This window comes from Cyanistes caeruleus, chromosome 2 (assembly GCF_971803275.1).
Source record: "Cyanistes caeruleus chromosome 2, bCyaCae1.hap1.1, whole genome shotgun sequence".
Classification (NCBI taxonomy): domain Eukaryota; kingdom Metazoa; phylum Chordata; class Aves; order Passeriformes; family Paridae; genus Cyanistes; species Cyanistes caeruleus.
In genome coordinates, this window is record NC_141702.1 from 54345650 (window position 1) to 54359426 (window position 13777).

The following is a 13777-nucleotide window of genomic DNA, read 5'->3' on the forward strand; positions in this document are numbered from 1 at the left end:
AAACCTGCTATCAATGCAAACCAAGAGCACAATAGTTTTTATTTCCCCCCCCAAGAAGATATGTTTGACTTATAAATGTGGAGGGCTCCCATGCAGGCTGGAATCATTCCCTCTGCTAAACGCATCTGCTGGATTACCTCGCCCGACTGGAAGGTGCGAGCACAAGGAACATCACCTTTGCCGTCCCTGGCAGGACACGAGGGGTGAGCGGGCGGCCTCATAAGAAACTCTCCAAAATAAGAATGAATAAAATTAAAATGAAAAGCTGAATCATAAAACATAATTGCATCCGAGGTAAAGAGCCCCCACATTGCGGTGAATCACTCTGCGCTCCCACGGTTTCCGTCCGGCTCTCACACGGGGTCAAGGAGGGCGGGCACCCGGTCCCGCACCCGGAGGTCCTGCACCGTCAGGAAAGACCGACCCCCGCCGGGAAAGGCCGATTCCCAGCGGATAAACCCCGCACCACCGTGGCCGGCACCCCCTCGCTCCGCTCCGCTCCCGCGCCGCCGCCCCCGGCCGCCCGCCGGTGACTCCTCCCTGGCGGCGGCGGCCCCTGCGCCCGGCGGGGCGGAACCGGGCCGATACAAACCCGCCGCTCCGCCGGGGCTGCCGCCAGAGCAGCGCGGGGAGGTCCCGCAGCGGAGGCGGGGAGCCGGCAAACTTCCCCCGGGGCGGGAGGTAGAGAAGGAGCGGCGTCCCGGTCCCGCGGCTCAGCCTGCCCCTTTCCCCGGCTGCCGTCCCGTCCCGGGCGCTGCCTGCGGCCAGACCTGCCTAGCGCCCGCTGGGCTGGTCCCGGCTGCCTCCCGTCGTCGCGCCCGGAGAGGGGGCTGCCCGCCTCCGCCTCGTCCCGTGGGGAGCGCAGGGAAAGCAGGGGGTCGTTTCCATGGAGATGGGGCCGCAGCCGCGAGGTTTCGGAGTGAAACTTTGCTGCGGGCGGGCGGCGGGGGCCGAGCCCAGGCGGCGCTGAGCGGAGCGGAGCGGAGCGGAGCGGTGGGGCCGGCTGCGAGAGCGGGGTCCGTGCCCTCCCACCTCCCCCGCGGCGCCGCCGGGGGCGAGCGCCGCCCGGGCACCCTGCAGGGGAGCCGGGAAAGTTTTGCGCCGCGGAGCCGCCGCCCGCCCACGCCCCCCTGGGCGGCTGCTCGGCGGCCCTTCCCGCGGAGCGCTGCTATGGCACCCGCCCGTCGCCGCGGGGCGAGCAGGGGGAGGCCGCCTCCGGCTGGCCCTGCGCTGGCGGCGGGGGGGCGCGCAGCCCCCGGGCGGCGGGCGTCCTCCTCCGGCCGGCAGTGACCGCCCCGGCCCCGCTCCTGCCTGCTCGCCATGCCTGCCCCCGCCCGCCTCTCGCCGAGCTCGGTGCCGGGGAAGGGCGAGGGGAGCCGCCGCCCTGTCACTCCCTGAGCCAGCCGCCGCCTCACCGGAGAAGCCCCGTGTCTGACGGGCGCGGCGCACCTCCGCAGCTCGCTGCGCCGGGAGGGCTGCGGGCACCGCGCACCTCCCCACAGGTAAGCGGCGAGGCGAGTGGGGGTGAGTCCGGTCGGGGTCTGCCCCTCGCCCCCGAACTTGAACCCGCCCGCAGCCGTCACCTCTCCTCGGGAGCGGAGGGGCTGCGCGCTGCGCGCTCCTGCCGGCGCTGGCCGGGGGCACGGGGGGACGCGCCCCTGCCCTCGGCGGCGAGGGGCAGGGAGGGAGCGGCACGGGTGGGTGGGTTTTTCCCTGCTAGAAATGGACTTTCTGCCTCCCCATCGGAGCGGGCTGGCGTGCCGGCGGCTGCCGCGCTCCGCGCAGCTGCTACACACCCTCTTTTGTCTGCTCTTGGTCCGAAATACTTTAGTGCTGCCGTCGCCTGCCCCGCCGGTCGGGATCCCGGCTCGGCCCTGCCCCGCCGGGGGCTGCCCCCGGGCTGAGACCCCCGTGCCGCTCCCGACCCCGCGAGTTGCCCCATTGCTTTTATTTTCACAGGAGCTGGGCTTTCTTTAACCTTTGTTTGCGGGGAAAATGGTGGTGTGCTGGTTATCTGGAAGGATGAGAGGCAGATGGGGACGGCAAGGGGTTTGCCCTATTCCCTTGCGTGCCAGCGTAACTCATTGCTAAACAAATGGCTCACCGGGTAGACATAAGCAGGCAGACTTTGAAACAAAAGTACTGCGAACAGCTCGGGTGCATGGCAGATACTCCTGATATTCTACTAAGACAAACATTGTTAGTGTTTACGCTTGAATTCAATACGCGTGCAGCTGTTGTGCCGATCTGGAATTGCAGTAGCTGTATCTACTTGACACTTAGTCTTTTGTATGCACTAGTTATGAAAAATAAAACGGGTTTTGTTGTTCAAAGGCAAAAGTATCCAGACAGAAGTATTCCTTTAGTGTAGCGTTCTGTGTAACATGAACTACAAAATAACCTGTAGCGATGTAGTGGACTTTCACTTCATAATGCTCTTGGGACATGAGGACTATATTGCTCAATAAAATTCTGTCAGCAAAGGTTTCTCTGGCTTACCTTGATGCCAGATCAATACACTAGCAACAATTCTCTTATTTTTTCTCTAAGTAGATGGTGCATGCTATCCATGTGATGGATACCAAGTGTTCAGATAGGAAGAAGCAATTTTTTTTTTTTTTTCTTCCTTTTAATAGTTTTGGTGCTGTTTTGTAGAAAGTGTGGCTAAAACCCCAGCATTTAAACCAGAAAAGCGTATTTTCATTGTATGTAACTGAAGTTCCCTAATGATGAAGCTAAAGGGTCATTCAAGTTTGGAATGGTTTAGTGTACTTTTGTTGCCAGGAAATGTACTTCTAGCTAAATACTTGTTAGATGATAATTGTAAGATAATTTTTTAGTAATTCAAAACATGAGCTACAATTAGATGTTTTGTCCTGAAAATAGAAAAACACTCTCATGGATAAAGATATAAAGTACTTAACTAGTAATTTGGGAAGTAAAATCATATATATAATTTATATTTTGTTGGCATAGAAACATTTTATTTGTTATTCCTTGTTTGGATTGCAACAATGATCCAAATGCAAGTTGGGCTACTGAGACAATCATTCAGTGCACTAGAAGTATTTTATTCTATGCCAGAATGCATAGAACCAAATGGTTTTGGTTCTATGAATAGTTTATATTCATAGAAATGAAACCAGAAATGGTTTTGCCCAATATAAACTCACTGGAATTAATTTTTATTGAAGCTCTGTAATCAGAGCAATTAAAAAGTGAGCTGTTTGAATTTAATCCTGTGAAGTATGGGCTAAGCAAGTCCTTCTCTGACAAAGGACTGAAAAGTTTGCTCACTCTCAAGCAAGTACGCAGTTCCAACTTCCATCCCTGATGGTCATCACCTGAGATCTGAGTTCTTTGCACATGGCAGTAGGTCCTGGTAACTTCAGTGAAACTCTTCACTGACCTCACTGCACTACTGGACCTTCCCTGGACCAAGTCTTCAGTGTGTTCTGCCTCTACTTCCCTGAATGCTGGGCCTAGACACAAAATACCTGTGCTGTGTGCAGGTGCTCACCTCAGCCACATCTCATGGGTTGTATATTCTCTGTTGGATCTCACCTCTTAGGGGTGAAAGGGGAAAATGCAGAGTAAAATTTGGTTAAGGAGTAAAGTACATCAATGCAACAGCAGGAGGAGACTGATACTTACTGTGTTTTGCTCAGTATATTTTAGGAGCCAGAAATCTGAAACGCTGAAAATCAGTGAAAACTCCCACTAAAATTACTGAAACCAGACAAAGTCATGATATAAAATATATGAAACCTGTTGTCACGAATAGTTTCCCATTTTTATTTTTTTTTTAATTAACAGTAAAATCCTGTCAGTCTTGCCTGTAATACTGGTAGAGAGTGTAGTAGAGGGGGAACTTTGTGTCCTAGCTGGTGATGATGATTTGGTGCCATTGTGCTTTATAAACAGATCACTGCCTTGTAATCTACATTTTTGATCTCACGATGCTGGAACAAAGAGGCAGTTGCAAATAATCTTCTAGTGTGTGAGATAGGAGAGTAATGTAGGAAGACATTTGTAACATAAAGGCATAGGTGTCTCATGCCAGTTTAGACATCTTAACGTGTTTCAGACCTCTGTATGAGGCTGGTAAACAGAGTCTAAGGAGAATACATCTGGAAAGGCAGCTGAAAACCAGGTAGAATGCTGTTTGTATTACAGTTCTGTGTAAAAGCCTTTAAGAAGACCATTGTATTCTCTGAAACCTTGTTAAAAATTCTGATGCTGCCTTATGATGAATATGGGAAGAAATCATGTCAGGATTTGGGGAGGTCCATTCTCCGTGCCCATTTATCAATAGAATCTTTGTATTGCTTCCTGTGCTGCTAATAACCTTTGAATAACTCAAAGGTACTAATAAATAGTTGAGGATTTAAAAACCTTTTGAGAGGAGTTGCACACATACTCTGCAAGCCTACTAGAAGTAAATGGAAATTAGAAGCAATGCTTGAGTTAGTGCTCTAGTTTTAGCTAGCACATTAGTTGTACAGTAAAAATACTGTAAGGAAAAGTTTTTAGTTTTCTTCTTTACTGGGTAGAACATAAGAACCTACTTACCCAGAGATAGTGTGGGTTAAGTGGACTGTTGATTGCATGGAAGGGTGAAATGCTGACAACATAACTGAATTAAACGACTGAGCAGATGTTTTACACTGCTGTTGCTCTGCCCACTAGTTTTACTGGCTCCTCAGTGTCCACCATATGTGGAGTGTGTGAGAATAAGCACTGTTCTAAACTTTCATGCTGAGGCTTCAGTCTAGCTCTAAAGCAAGATGTTGTTACTCTGTTCCATCATTAACTATTTCCTCATCAGACAATTCAGTACCAGGTGCATGCATATACGTAACTGCTCTTCAAATAGGTGAATCTTGCCACCCAATGACCTGATGACAGAACTTAGTACTGAAGTACTGATGTTATATTGAGCTCTTAGTGTAAATGAAATTACCTTTTCCTTCCTGAACTTTCTTATATGATCAGTGATTTTAAAGTATGTGATTTGTAGATGCCTTTTAAAAATCAGGTTTTTCTTTTTTTTTTTTGCACAGCTAGCCAAATGGGATGGATAACCTGTAGTACAGACCTACTTGAAGCCTTTTATCTGCAGCAGTAGCAGAACATGTTTGTGGTGATTTTAAAAGTAATCTATATCCAGAAGACCTGAGAAAGGAGGATGTTTATTCTCAGTCATTTCCTTTATCCATCAGTGTTTCTAGTTGGGGGAAGTTATCATTCCTTTTTCTGCATGTTTTAGTACCTAAAAAGTGTGACACAGTGGTGCAAAGCCACCTAACCAAAACTAGGCATCTGAGGAGCATTGCAAATGAGATGTAATGATACAGCAGAGATTTTCTGCTGTATTTCTGGAAAATAAAGCAATCAGCTACCTTTTTGTGTATAAAAGATTCTGAAAAGTCTTACATGAAATGTAAATGGTTTTCACTTTACTCTCTTGTGCCTGTCTATATCAACATCTTGTTATCAGTTACATACCACTGGAATTGTTCCTTTTGTTAGTAGTGTGACTATTTCCCCCCAGTTGAAATAAGTAGAAATAAATGAGGTATTTCTCTAAATTGTCTTTTAAGTTTTCCTCACTAAGCTGAGTGATGAAGCTCTTACTGAATCAGAAAAAAAGGACTTTAATGAAGAATGCTTTAGATACATTCAATAATAAATTAGATTTTAAAATTCTCAAGAGATGCAAAATATAGCATAGGTTACTGTTCATAGGAACTAGTTGAAAGACAAAGAAGTAGAAGGAAAGAGGAAACAACCTTTTTTATATGAGTTTGTTTTTTCTAGTTACTGTTTCACAGATACGGTTGGGCTGATCATCTCAGTGTTGTGGTTTTAAAACCGATTGATTAAAAAGTGCAGAAATTTGAGTCAGTTGAAACCACATTCCTGCTGGCTGCAAAATGGGAAGGACATTTTCGACAAAGCATTGATACAGTTGAGTGCTAATAGCTTATCAGTTCTGACAATTGGTTGCTTTCACTAAATTCTTTAAGTAGTAGAGGTTTGTGCTTCGATACCTATAAATCTGTAGCATTAGCTCAGAGAGTGAATGGGATATGAAACCAATTTTTAAGGAGCTTTTCAATAGTAGTCATACTTATTTTTTCTAATAAAAGGGAAAAATAATTTTTATTTCTGTCAATTTAAACCATCATAAAAGCACATTAATTAGAAGCCTGTTATAAATGTCACTTCTTATGTTGAATTTGGTGTCAGTGGTAACAGTAATATAGGGGTTTTTTTCACATTCTCCATCTGAATGTGTCTGAATAAATCACTCTGTTTATCTGTAATCAGTTGCACATTGTTGAAGAATGAGTTTGTATCTAGTTAATTTCATCACTTCCATTTCACTTATGTATTAAATGAGAAGTGCTATTATTTGTCCTTCCATCTGGAGTAAAACTGTTGCTCAGAATCCTGGAGTTTTCTCTTTCCTTTGGGTAATTCAAAGTAACAAAGTCATATCACATATGTGATGTACATGTGAGGTGTATGACTTTATTCCTTCATAAAGAGGGATGAAAGCAGCCTTGTGTGTTGGGGCAGCATGTTACTTCAGCAAACAAGCTTTCCCAAGGGCTGTTCCTTGAAGCACACAGGGTGTAGATAACAGCTGCTCTAGCTGCTGTCTTTTGTATGATCTTGTGCTAGACAAACTTGGTACAAAAGGTGTGGGGCATCCCTCTGCTTGGAAAAAAGGACGAGCTCTGCAAGAGTGCTTTCTAGAGATGGATGTCATGGTGGGGTCAGCTGAATAAATCTGATACAGTTTGAGATTTGGCAGAGGTCTGCTTCTTGCTATAAATTATTGTGTATTTAACAGTTGGCTTGTTTCACCTGAGGTGTGACTATTATTTTTGTAGGAAGAAGTTAGATGACAGAAAACAGACAAAAAAAACCTCAAAAACAAAGCCGAGGGAGAAAGGAAAGGGGAACAAAGAGCAAAACACAGAATGGAAGTATTGAAGATAGAAAAAATATGAAGGCAGAAAAAGGATGAAATATAGTAAGTTGCATTTCTAAAGAAAAATTGTGCTACATCCAGAGTTATGAATGGAAAGAAACTCAAATAATGGAGATAAGAATAAGAATAAAAGTAAGAATAAAAGATGCGGTGGTATTTCTTTTTTGAAGCGTCTCATGGGAAATCAGACTGGAAAATGAAGAGATTAATTGTTGTCTCACTGAGATGCATTTTGAATGAACTGTTTTTGTTGTGTTGTAAGTAAAATGTTCTGCAAAAATGATGTTAAACACTTCTTCCAGAAGATACACTGTCAGTAAATCAGTTTAGACAGACATAAGAAAGGAAAGGGAGCTATGAAGGATAGTTTGCTTACAAAGATAGAAACTTCATTTTGAGTACTTGAAAGTTAGGTGAACTGTTGCTTTCATTTTCAAGCAGACTAATACTCTAAACCCAAAAGTTACCACCATATTGATCTGTGTAATTTGTCATTGTCTCCCAGAAGACCAGTGAGCAGAATAAGCACAATGAGAACATCCTTCAAACACTGGATAATTAACTAGTATTTATTGTGAATACTTAGCTACCCTACTTGCTCAGATTTTTCTTTCTGATATGTTTTTGCTGTATCTGTGTAAAGAAACTAATGAAGCCAAGGCATGTTTTCTGGCCATGAGGTCAGCCAGAGTGGTCTGGCTCTGTGTGGCTGTTAAACCATCTTTCAGACAGTCATATCCAAACTGACTATTTAGAAAGAGCTTCTGGACTGAGCCAGCTAAGTTCCTGAGAGGCTGCTAGCTGACCTTGACCACAAATGTCCCTGACATTCTTGGGGTAGTGTGAAAGAGACATGGTGGGTCCCACCACCTGGGCCTGTGCCTGGGGACACCAGGCATACTGAGCACGAGATCCATGACTTGTTAGAATGTTTTTCCATCTCAGCTGAAACTATCTTACTACAATGATCCTAATATACACAGATTTTAAATAGAAGTAGTGTGTTAAAAGCTATATTTGGAAGACATTGTCTGCTCTAATTACGTTAAAAGAAATCTGATGTCAGCTTGCTATCACACTAGTAACTTCAGTAATATGGAAAATGGAATTTAGAACATTGTTTGGATACACAAAATTTGTGGACTTGGTGGAATGACATACTGGGACACTGAGAGAGTAGCCACTTTGTGGCATCCTGGGATGCATTATGAAGAGCATTGCCAGCAGGACATGGGAGATGATCCTGCCCCTCTGCTCAGCCCTAGTGAGGCCTAGTGGGGAGTGCTGTGTCCAGTTCTGGGCTCCTCAGTACAAGAGACACGTGGAGCCTCTGGAGCAGGTCTAGGGGAGGGCTGTGAGGATGACTAGGGGACTGGAGCATCTCTCTTATGAGGAAAGGCTGAGGGGGCTGGGCCTGTTCAGCCTTGAGAAGAGATGACTGGGAGGGCACTTCATCAATGTGTATAAATATCTAAAGGGTGGTGCCAAGAGGATGAAACCAGGCTTTGCTTGGTGGTGCAAACCACTGGGATAAAGACCACGGACAGAGACTGATGCACAGGAAGTACCACCTGAATACGAGGAAGAATTTCTTTACTGTGCAGTGATTGTGCAGTGGAATGATCGCCCAGAGAGGGTGTGGAGTCTCCCTCACTGGAGATATTGAAGAACTGTCTAGACACAATCCCATGCCATGTTATCCTGCTTGAGAAAGGAGGTTGGACCAGATGATCTACTGTGGTCACTTCCAACTTGACTGATACAGTGACCATACTCCCAAATGGATTACAAGAGATTTGCCAAACAAGCATAAAATTTACAAAGTAAACATCTAGCCGACAGTTTCTTAATGTCACATTTGTTTGCCTGGTAATAATAGCTTGTACAGAAATGGCTAGCAGATATTAATAATAAACATCCAGAGGCCTAACAGACTCTTCTTGGGAAGTCCTGTCTTGCCTATTAATACATTTTATAGACTTTAGAGCAGTAAAATCACTTTGCATTAATTCAGTGCCAAAGTGCTTTCCCCAAACCCTTCCTATGACCCCTACAAAGTATTTGCTTTTTTCTTTGCCAGGAAGACATTTCTTCTCAAATTACTTTGCAGACGCCTATTCTGAATTTATTGCCATTCTTTTGCTAATTCAATATTATTCTCCTAGGACGTGGCCTCATTAACTGGTGCCCCTGGTGGAATATCTGCATACATTGCTGGAACATAGTTCAATAGATTATATTATATTAGAAAGACACGGGTCCAATCCAAGTCTGCTACCAGTATGCATACCAATTAAATTACACACAGAAGTGTTTACTGATTAAGGACAAGCAATGCTGTATTTTGCAGAATGCAAGTTTGTAATTTTTTTATTGTCCTATTGGCTGTACAGGTGAAACGGTAATGAGAAGAGGTTATAGCTGAAACTGTAGTTCTTTTTTATTTAAGTTCTTAATCTTGCAAACTTAAATTCAGTTAGATTGATGTTTGGTTGGTTGGTTTTTCCCTGTGAAATTTGGAGATTATGACTAGATGGTATTACATATATAATTCATGTAAAAAATGTAAGATAGGATTAGATTTAGATTATGAGAGGCTCGGCCCAGATGAAGTAGTATAGCTTTCTGTTAATGTTGTGTTGTGCAGCTTTTATAGCATGCAAGCGTGTGATTATAGGGTAGGAAAAAATTCCCTACTAAAAGGGTTGTCAAGCATTGTAACAGGCTGCCAAGGGAAGTGATTGAGTCACCATCCCTGGAGGTACTTAAAAAGTGTGTCGATGTGGCATGTAGAGACATGGTGTAGTGGTGGACTTGGAAGTCAGTACTGAGGTAACGGTTGGATTCATGGGGTCTTTTCCAATCTAAAGCATTCTATGACTTCTTGATGTGTGACTGTCGTGGTTTTTCCTACTTTCTCCAAAGAATTTTGAGAGTACCTAATCTTTGCTTTTACAACCATTTTTATTGGTGTGCATGTTACCAAGTATTTACTCTGTGTTAAGGAAGGCAAACTCCAAGGGAAGAAAGTGGAGCTGAAAGTAGTCTGTGTGAGCCTTAGTCTCTGCAGTCCTTCCTTCCGGAGTTTAGACCTAGACTCAGGGAAGACTCTATTTCTTTTATAGAATATTTTAATTGTTACTAGGCAAAATTTGATTCTGAGTAAGGTTTGTCATCTTAGTTTCCAGGTTTGTGCTTAGGAGGTAATTTTCGGCTGAGAATATTGAGTGCTTGGGGAAATGGGCCTAAGACATTGCTCAAAATTCCTTAAAAAGCTAAGATCAGCATCACCCTCAGGTTAAATACAGCTTAGTTAAACCTTGTGACTGAGGAGACGGCTTCAGAATTCAGTTTGGAGCTTTTTTCCTTAATCTTGCTATTCTCACAGTTGAAGAAGCATTTACTGGGGAAATGGGGAGGGAAAAAAAAGGAGAATATGAAAGGTCTGCTACAGCAGACTATGAATTTGGATGGGGAAAGTGACAGAGTGTAGAGAAACCAGTCTGAAATTGAGAAGGCCCTTGGAGAGGGTGATGATGTTATGGAAATTTGGATTGGAAGACTTTTGTGATGAGTCATGTGCTCTGAAATTAGTTGAGAATGTTGCCCTTCCAACAGTAAGACTGTGCTTGGGAATACCCGTATTTCCAAAAGTATGTGGCTGAAACTCTTCCAGGGCTCAGAGACTTGTGGCTTCTCAGGTCAGGCGTGAAGCTTGGAGGTCTGGGTAATGTTTATTATGTGGGTTCCTTGATTGCTTTATATTAGTAGTCTCGTGCTTAATCACCTACATTTGATTCAGTTTCAGGCATTCAGTAGCTGGGTGCTGTAGCAGAAAACTCACACAAATTGACACAGTTTATTATACTTCGGTAAAAAATTGTAGGTAAACAACTGTAGGTAAATTCTCATTACTTGACAATTGCAGGACTGTGAATATAATGGTATTATGAAGGCAGAATGTAGATAAATGGACAGGTCAGTAGTAAAGCAACAACCACAAACATCAATTATTTTATAGTGACAAGACTATAATTTTTGCAAATAATATCTTAGTCAAGTAGTAAAGATGCTCTTATCTGAATGACTGGAAGAAGTGGGTCTTTTGTAGCATGGCTGGAAGTATGTGTGGCAATAATATCAAAACACTGCTTTCCTTCATGTCTTCCAGTACATCCACAAGGAATGATGGGGCTAAATGTTTGCATTTGCCAAGGTTAGCAATTTAGAAGAGAAAAAAACATGGTAGGAATAAAACTCAGGTCTTCAACAGTGACAGCAGAGGCTTTGACAGAGCAGGTAAAGAGCCGTAGAATGGGATCTGATCTGTTGTGCCTGCTGTTCTCCAGAGGTTTATAACTTTAGAAATCTTTGCAAACACTCTATTTAAAAGCTTCTCTTCAACAACTGCATTGCTTTGGAAGACTATCCTTAGCACGGTCATATGTGTGTTTGTACTGCTTCTTGTCTTCCTTTTCACCATGTTTCTGCCTTTTAGACTGTGATGAGTTGTGTGGCTGATGTGCTGTGGATAGTGTATCCTGGGGAGGTGTTCCAGCCACGCTCCAGCCCACATACACTGATTCACTGTATGGAAGGCAGACAGAAGGTCTGCAGGAACGAGCATTCACAGAGGTTGCTAAGATAAGCATGAGGTTCATGTTTTCAAGACTTTTTATCTAGATCTTGAGACAGTTTGTTTTTTCAAAAGCTGGGATTTTGAGCATGTAATCACTTGGAACTTACAGTTAAGGAACTGGGCAGGTTTCTAAATTTCTGTGCCTAAAATCTCATCTTGATAGGAAATTACCTTCTTAGACAGCAACATCAATGAGAGGATGAGACAGAAAATGTCTACAGATCCTACTTTATGGATTTCTTTCTGTTTTAGGTGCAGTGAGGATTTCCTTAAAAATAGAATTTGAGATTTGGTCAAAACAATAGAAATGGTTTAAAAAGCCTTTAAAATCACTTTCACGTATGTCACATGTAAAACCATACGGCTGTGATTAAGCAAGCTCATTGTGTGCAAAAGCTAGGGGATGACTGTTGCTGAGCATAACTTGCTTTAAACAGGTTTTTCAGAAGGATTATCAGTCATCATGATCAGACTGTGGAAACAGAAAATATGAGCCACAGCAGGGATCTGAAAAGCAGACAGAGAAATGGTCCTGGATTCCATCAATGTGCAAAAGATTACACAAATTCATGTTGCAGCTTTGGGAGAATGATAAAATTGAAGCTGATGAATAGCTTCTGTTAATAATTTTGTATTTGGCTTGTGTTTTAGTTTTTGGGATACTTTATTGTAAAACTTTTTTATTGCTCATTCTTGATATGGATTTTATTTGTTTTTACAGAGATAGACTGCATATTTATAGTGCAGCAACTCTCCACATTCTGTCTGGATAGCTCTTGAAGAAGGAGCATGGAAAAATCATGGCTATGTAGACAAGCTAGTATTGCATTATTTGAATGTTCATCTGAATCTAATGTGGCTCTTCAGGCTGATATGACCGTAATGTCTGCTTTTCTCAAGCAAACCTGCCTTTTCCATGTATGGGTGTGTATCTTGGTACAAGTCTGGGGAATTTGTGTAACTATTGCTCCTCTCTTTGTTAAAAAAATAAAATCAGGTGGTGGATTTGCTTCATATGGAGGTTTGCAGGCCCTACTTTTTTGTTTATGAGAATAGCTGCAGGAGCACCTTAATGCTGTAGCCCTACTGAAGTGAACCTAAGCCACTCCTGTATTGTATAGATGTAGACAAGATATCGGAGAGTAGGAAAACATGTAAAAATCTCATGGACATGGTGTTATATGTAAGGTGTAATAATTGCTGGTCTACTCTGTTCCTCTGTCAAATAGTCCTTTAAATCCTTCAGGTTTTTTGTGTCCATGTAATGCTGTCTCCTCTCTTTGTAGTGCAGGAGATCCATCCTGTCCTCCTTTGCTTCACATCTGTTTTCCTTTTTCCTACATCAGAGTAGCAAATGCTTCAGGAATCAAATGGTAATTCAGCTTTGCTTATATCTAGGATGCAAAGACCTAGAAGTTGCATACTGGACCACCGAATGACTTCTTCAAAGCTAATTTTTAGAGTTGTATAAATTAAACAGGTCAGCAAAGACATAAGAATTTGAATTCCCAGCTACTGTTATATTTTGCATCAGTATAAATCCTTGATTTTAATGAAAGTTTTAATATATGTCACAAAACTGGTGGAGGATTAGATATTTCAGATTGAGTACTGAATGATGATAGTCAAAAATTGTCTTCCTGCTGTGAGCTCAAGAACACTGTAAAAATATTGAATTATTCTTGTTTGGTTACTGTTGCTCTGGTAGTGTCTTGAGATCCTGACTATATGAAGTCACAGGCATATTTCTTATATATTTCAACAAGGTTAGGATGTCATTCAGTATGTTAGGTAGTCATGGGCCTAGTGCATGGCCCAAAAATGTCAAAAATGTTTTCTGTGAATTATGCCTTTATTACACAAGCGAGCCAAAACAGCTCTTAGCAGCTAGAAGTGTTGTTGCTAAAAGACATGACAATCAGTTTCTGCTAATAAGCTGCCATCCTGGGAAACCCCCAAAGCCTTCAGAATGTGCTTTCTGCAGAGATGACACTCTAGTTTATCTAAGCCATGTTAAGGTGGTGGTTTTTTGTTGTTATTGTCTTAATGTCCCTGAACATATGCTTTTATCAGCTGGATTTTAAAATGTCTGTGTTCTAAATTTCTAAATGATATGAGTAACATGCCTGAAGTAG

At 43.0% G+C, this 13777-nt stretch overlaps 1 protein-coding gene across 1 annotated transcript in view; it reads left to right on the plus strand.

The window, feature by feature from the left end:
• The first annotated feature begins 1235 nt into the window (after positions 1-1235).
• The window catches only part of TMEM200A (transmembrane protein 200A), a 54210-nt gene continuing 41668 nt past the window's right edge, over positions 1236-13777 (plus strand). Inside the window, exon 1 of the mRNA XM_086877055.1 lies at positions 1236-1502. The gene's annotated coding sequence lies outside the window, so the exon portion shown is untranslated. The remainder of the gene's footprint in view (positions 1503-13777) is intronic.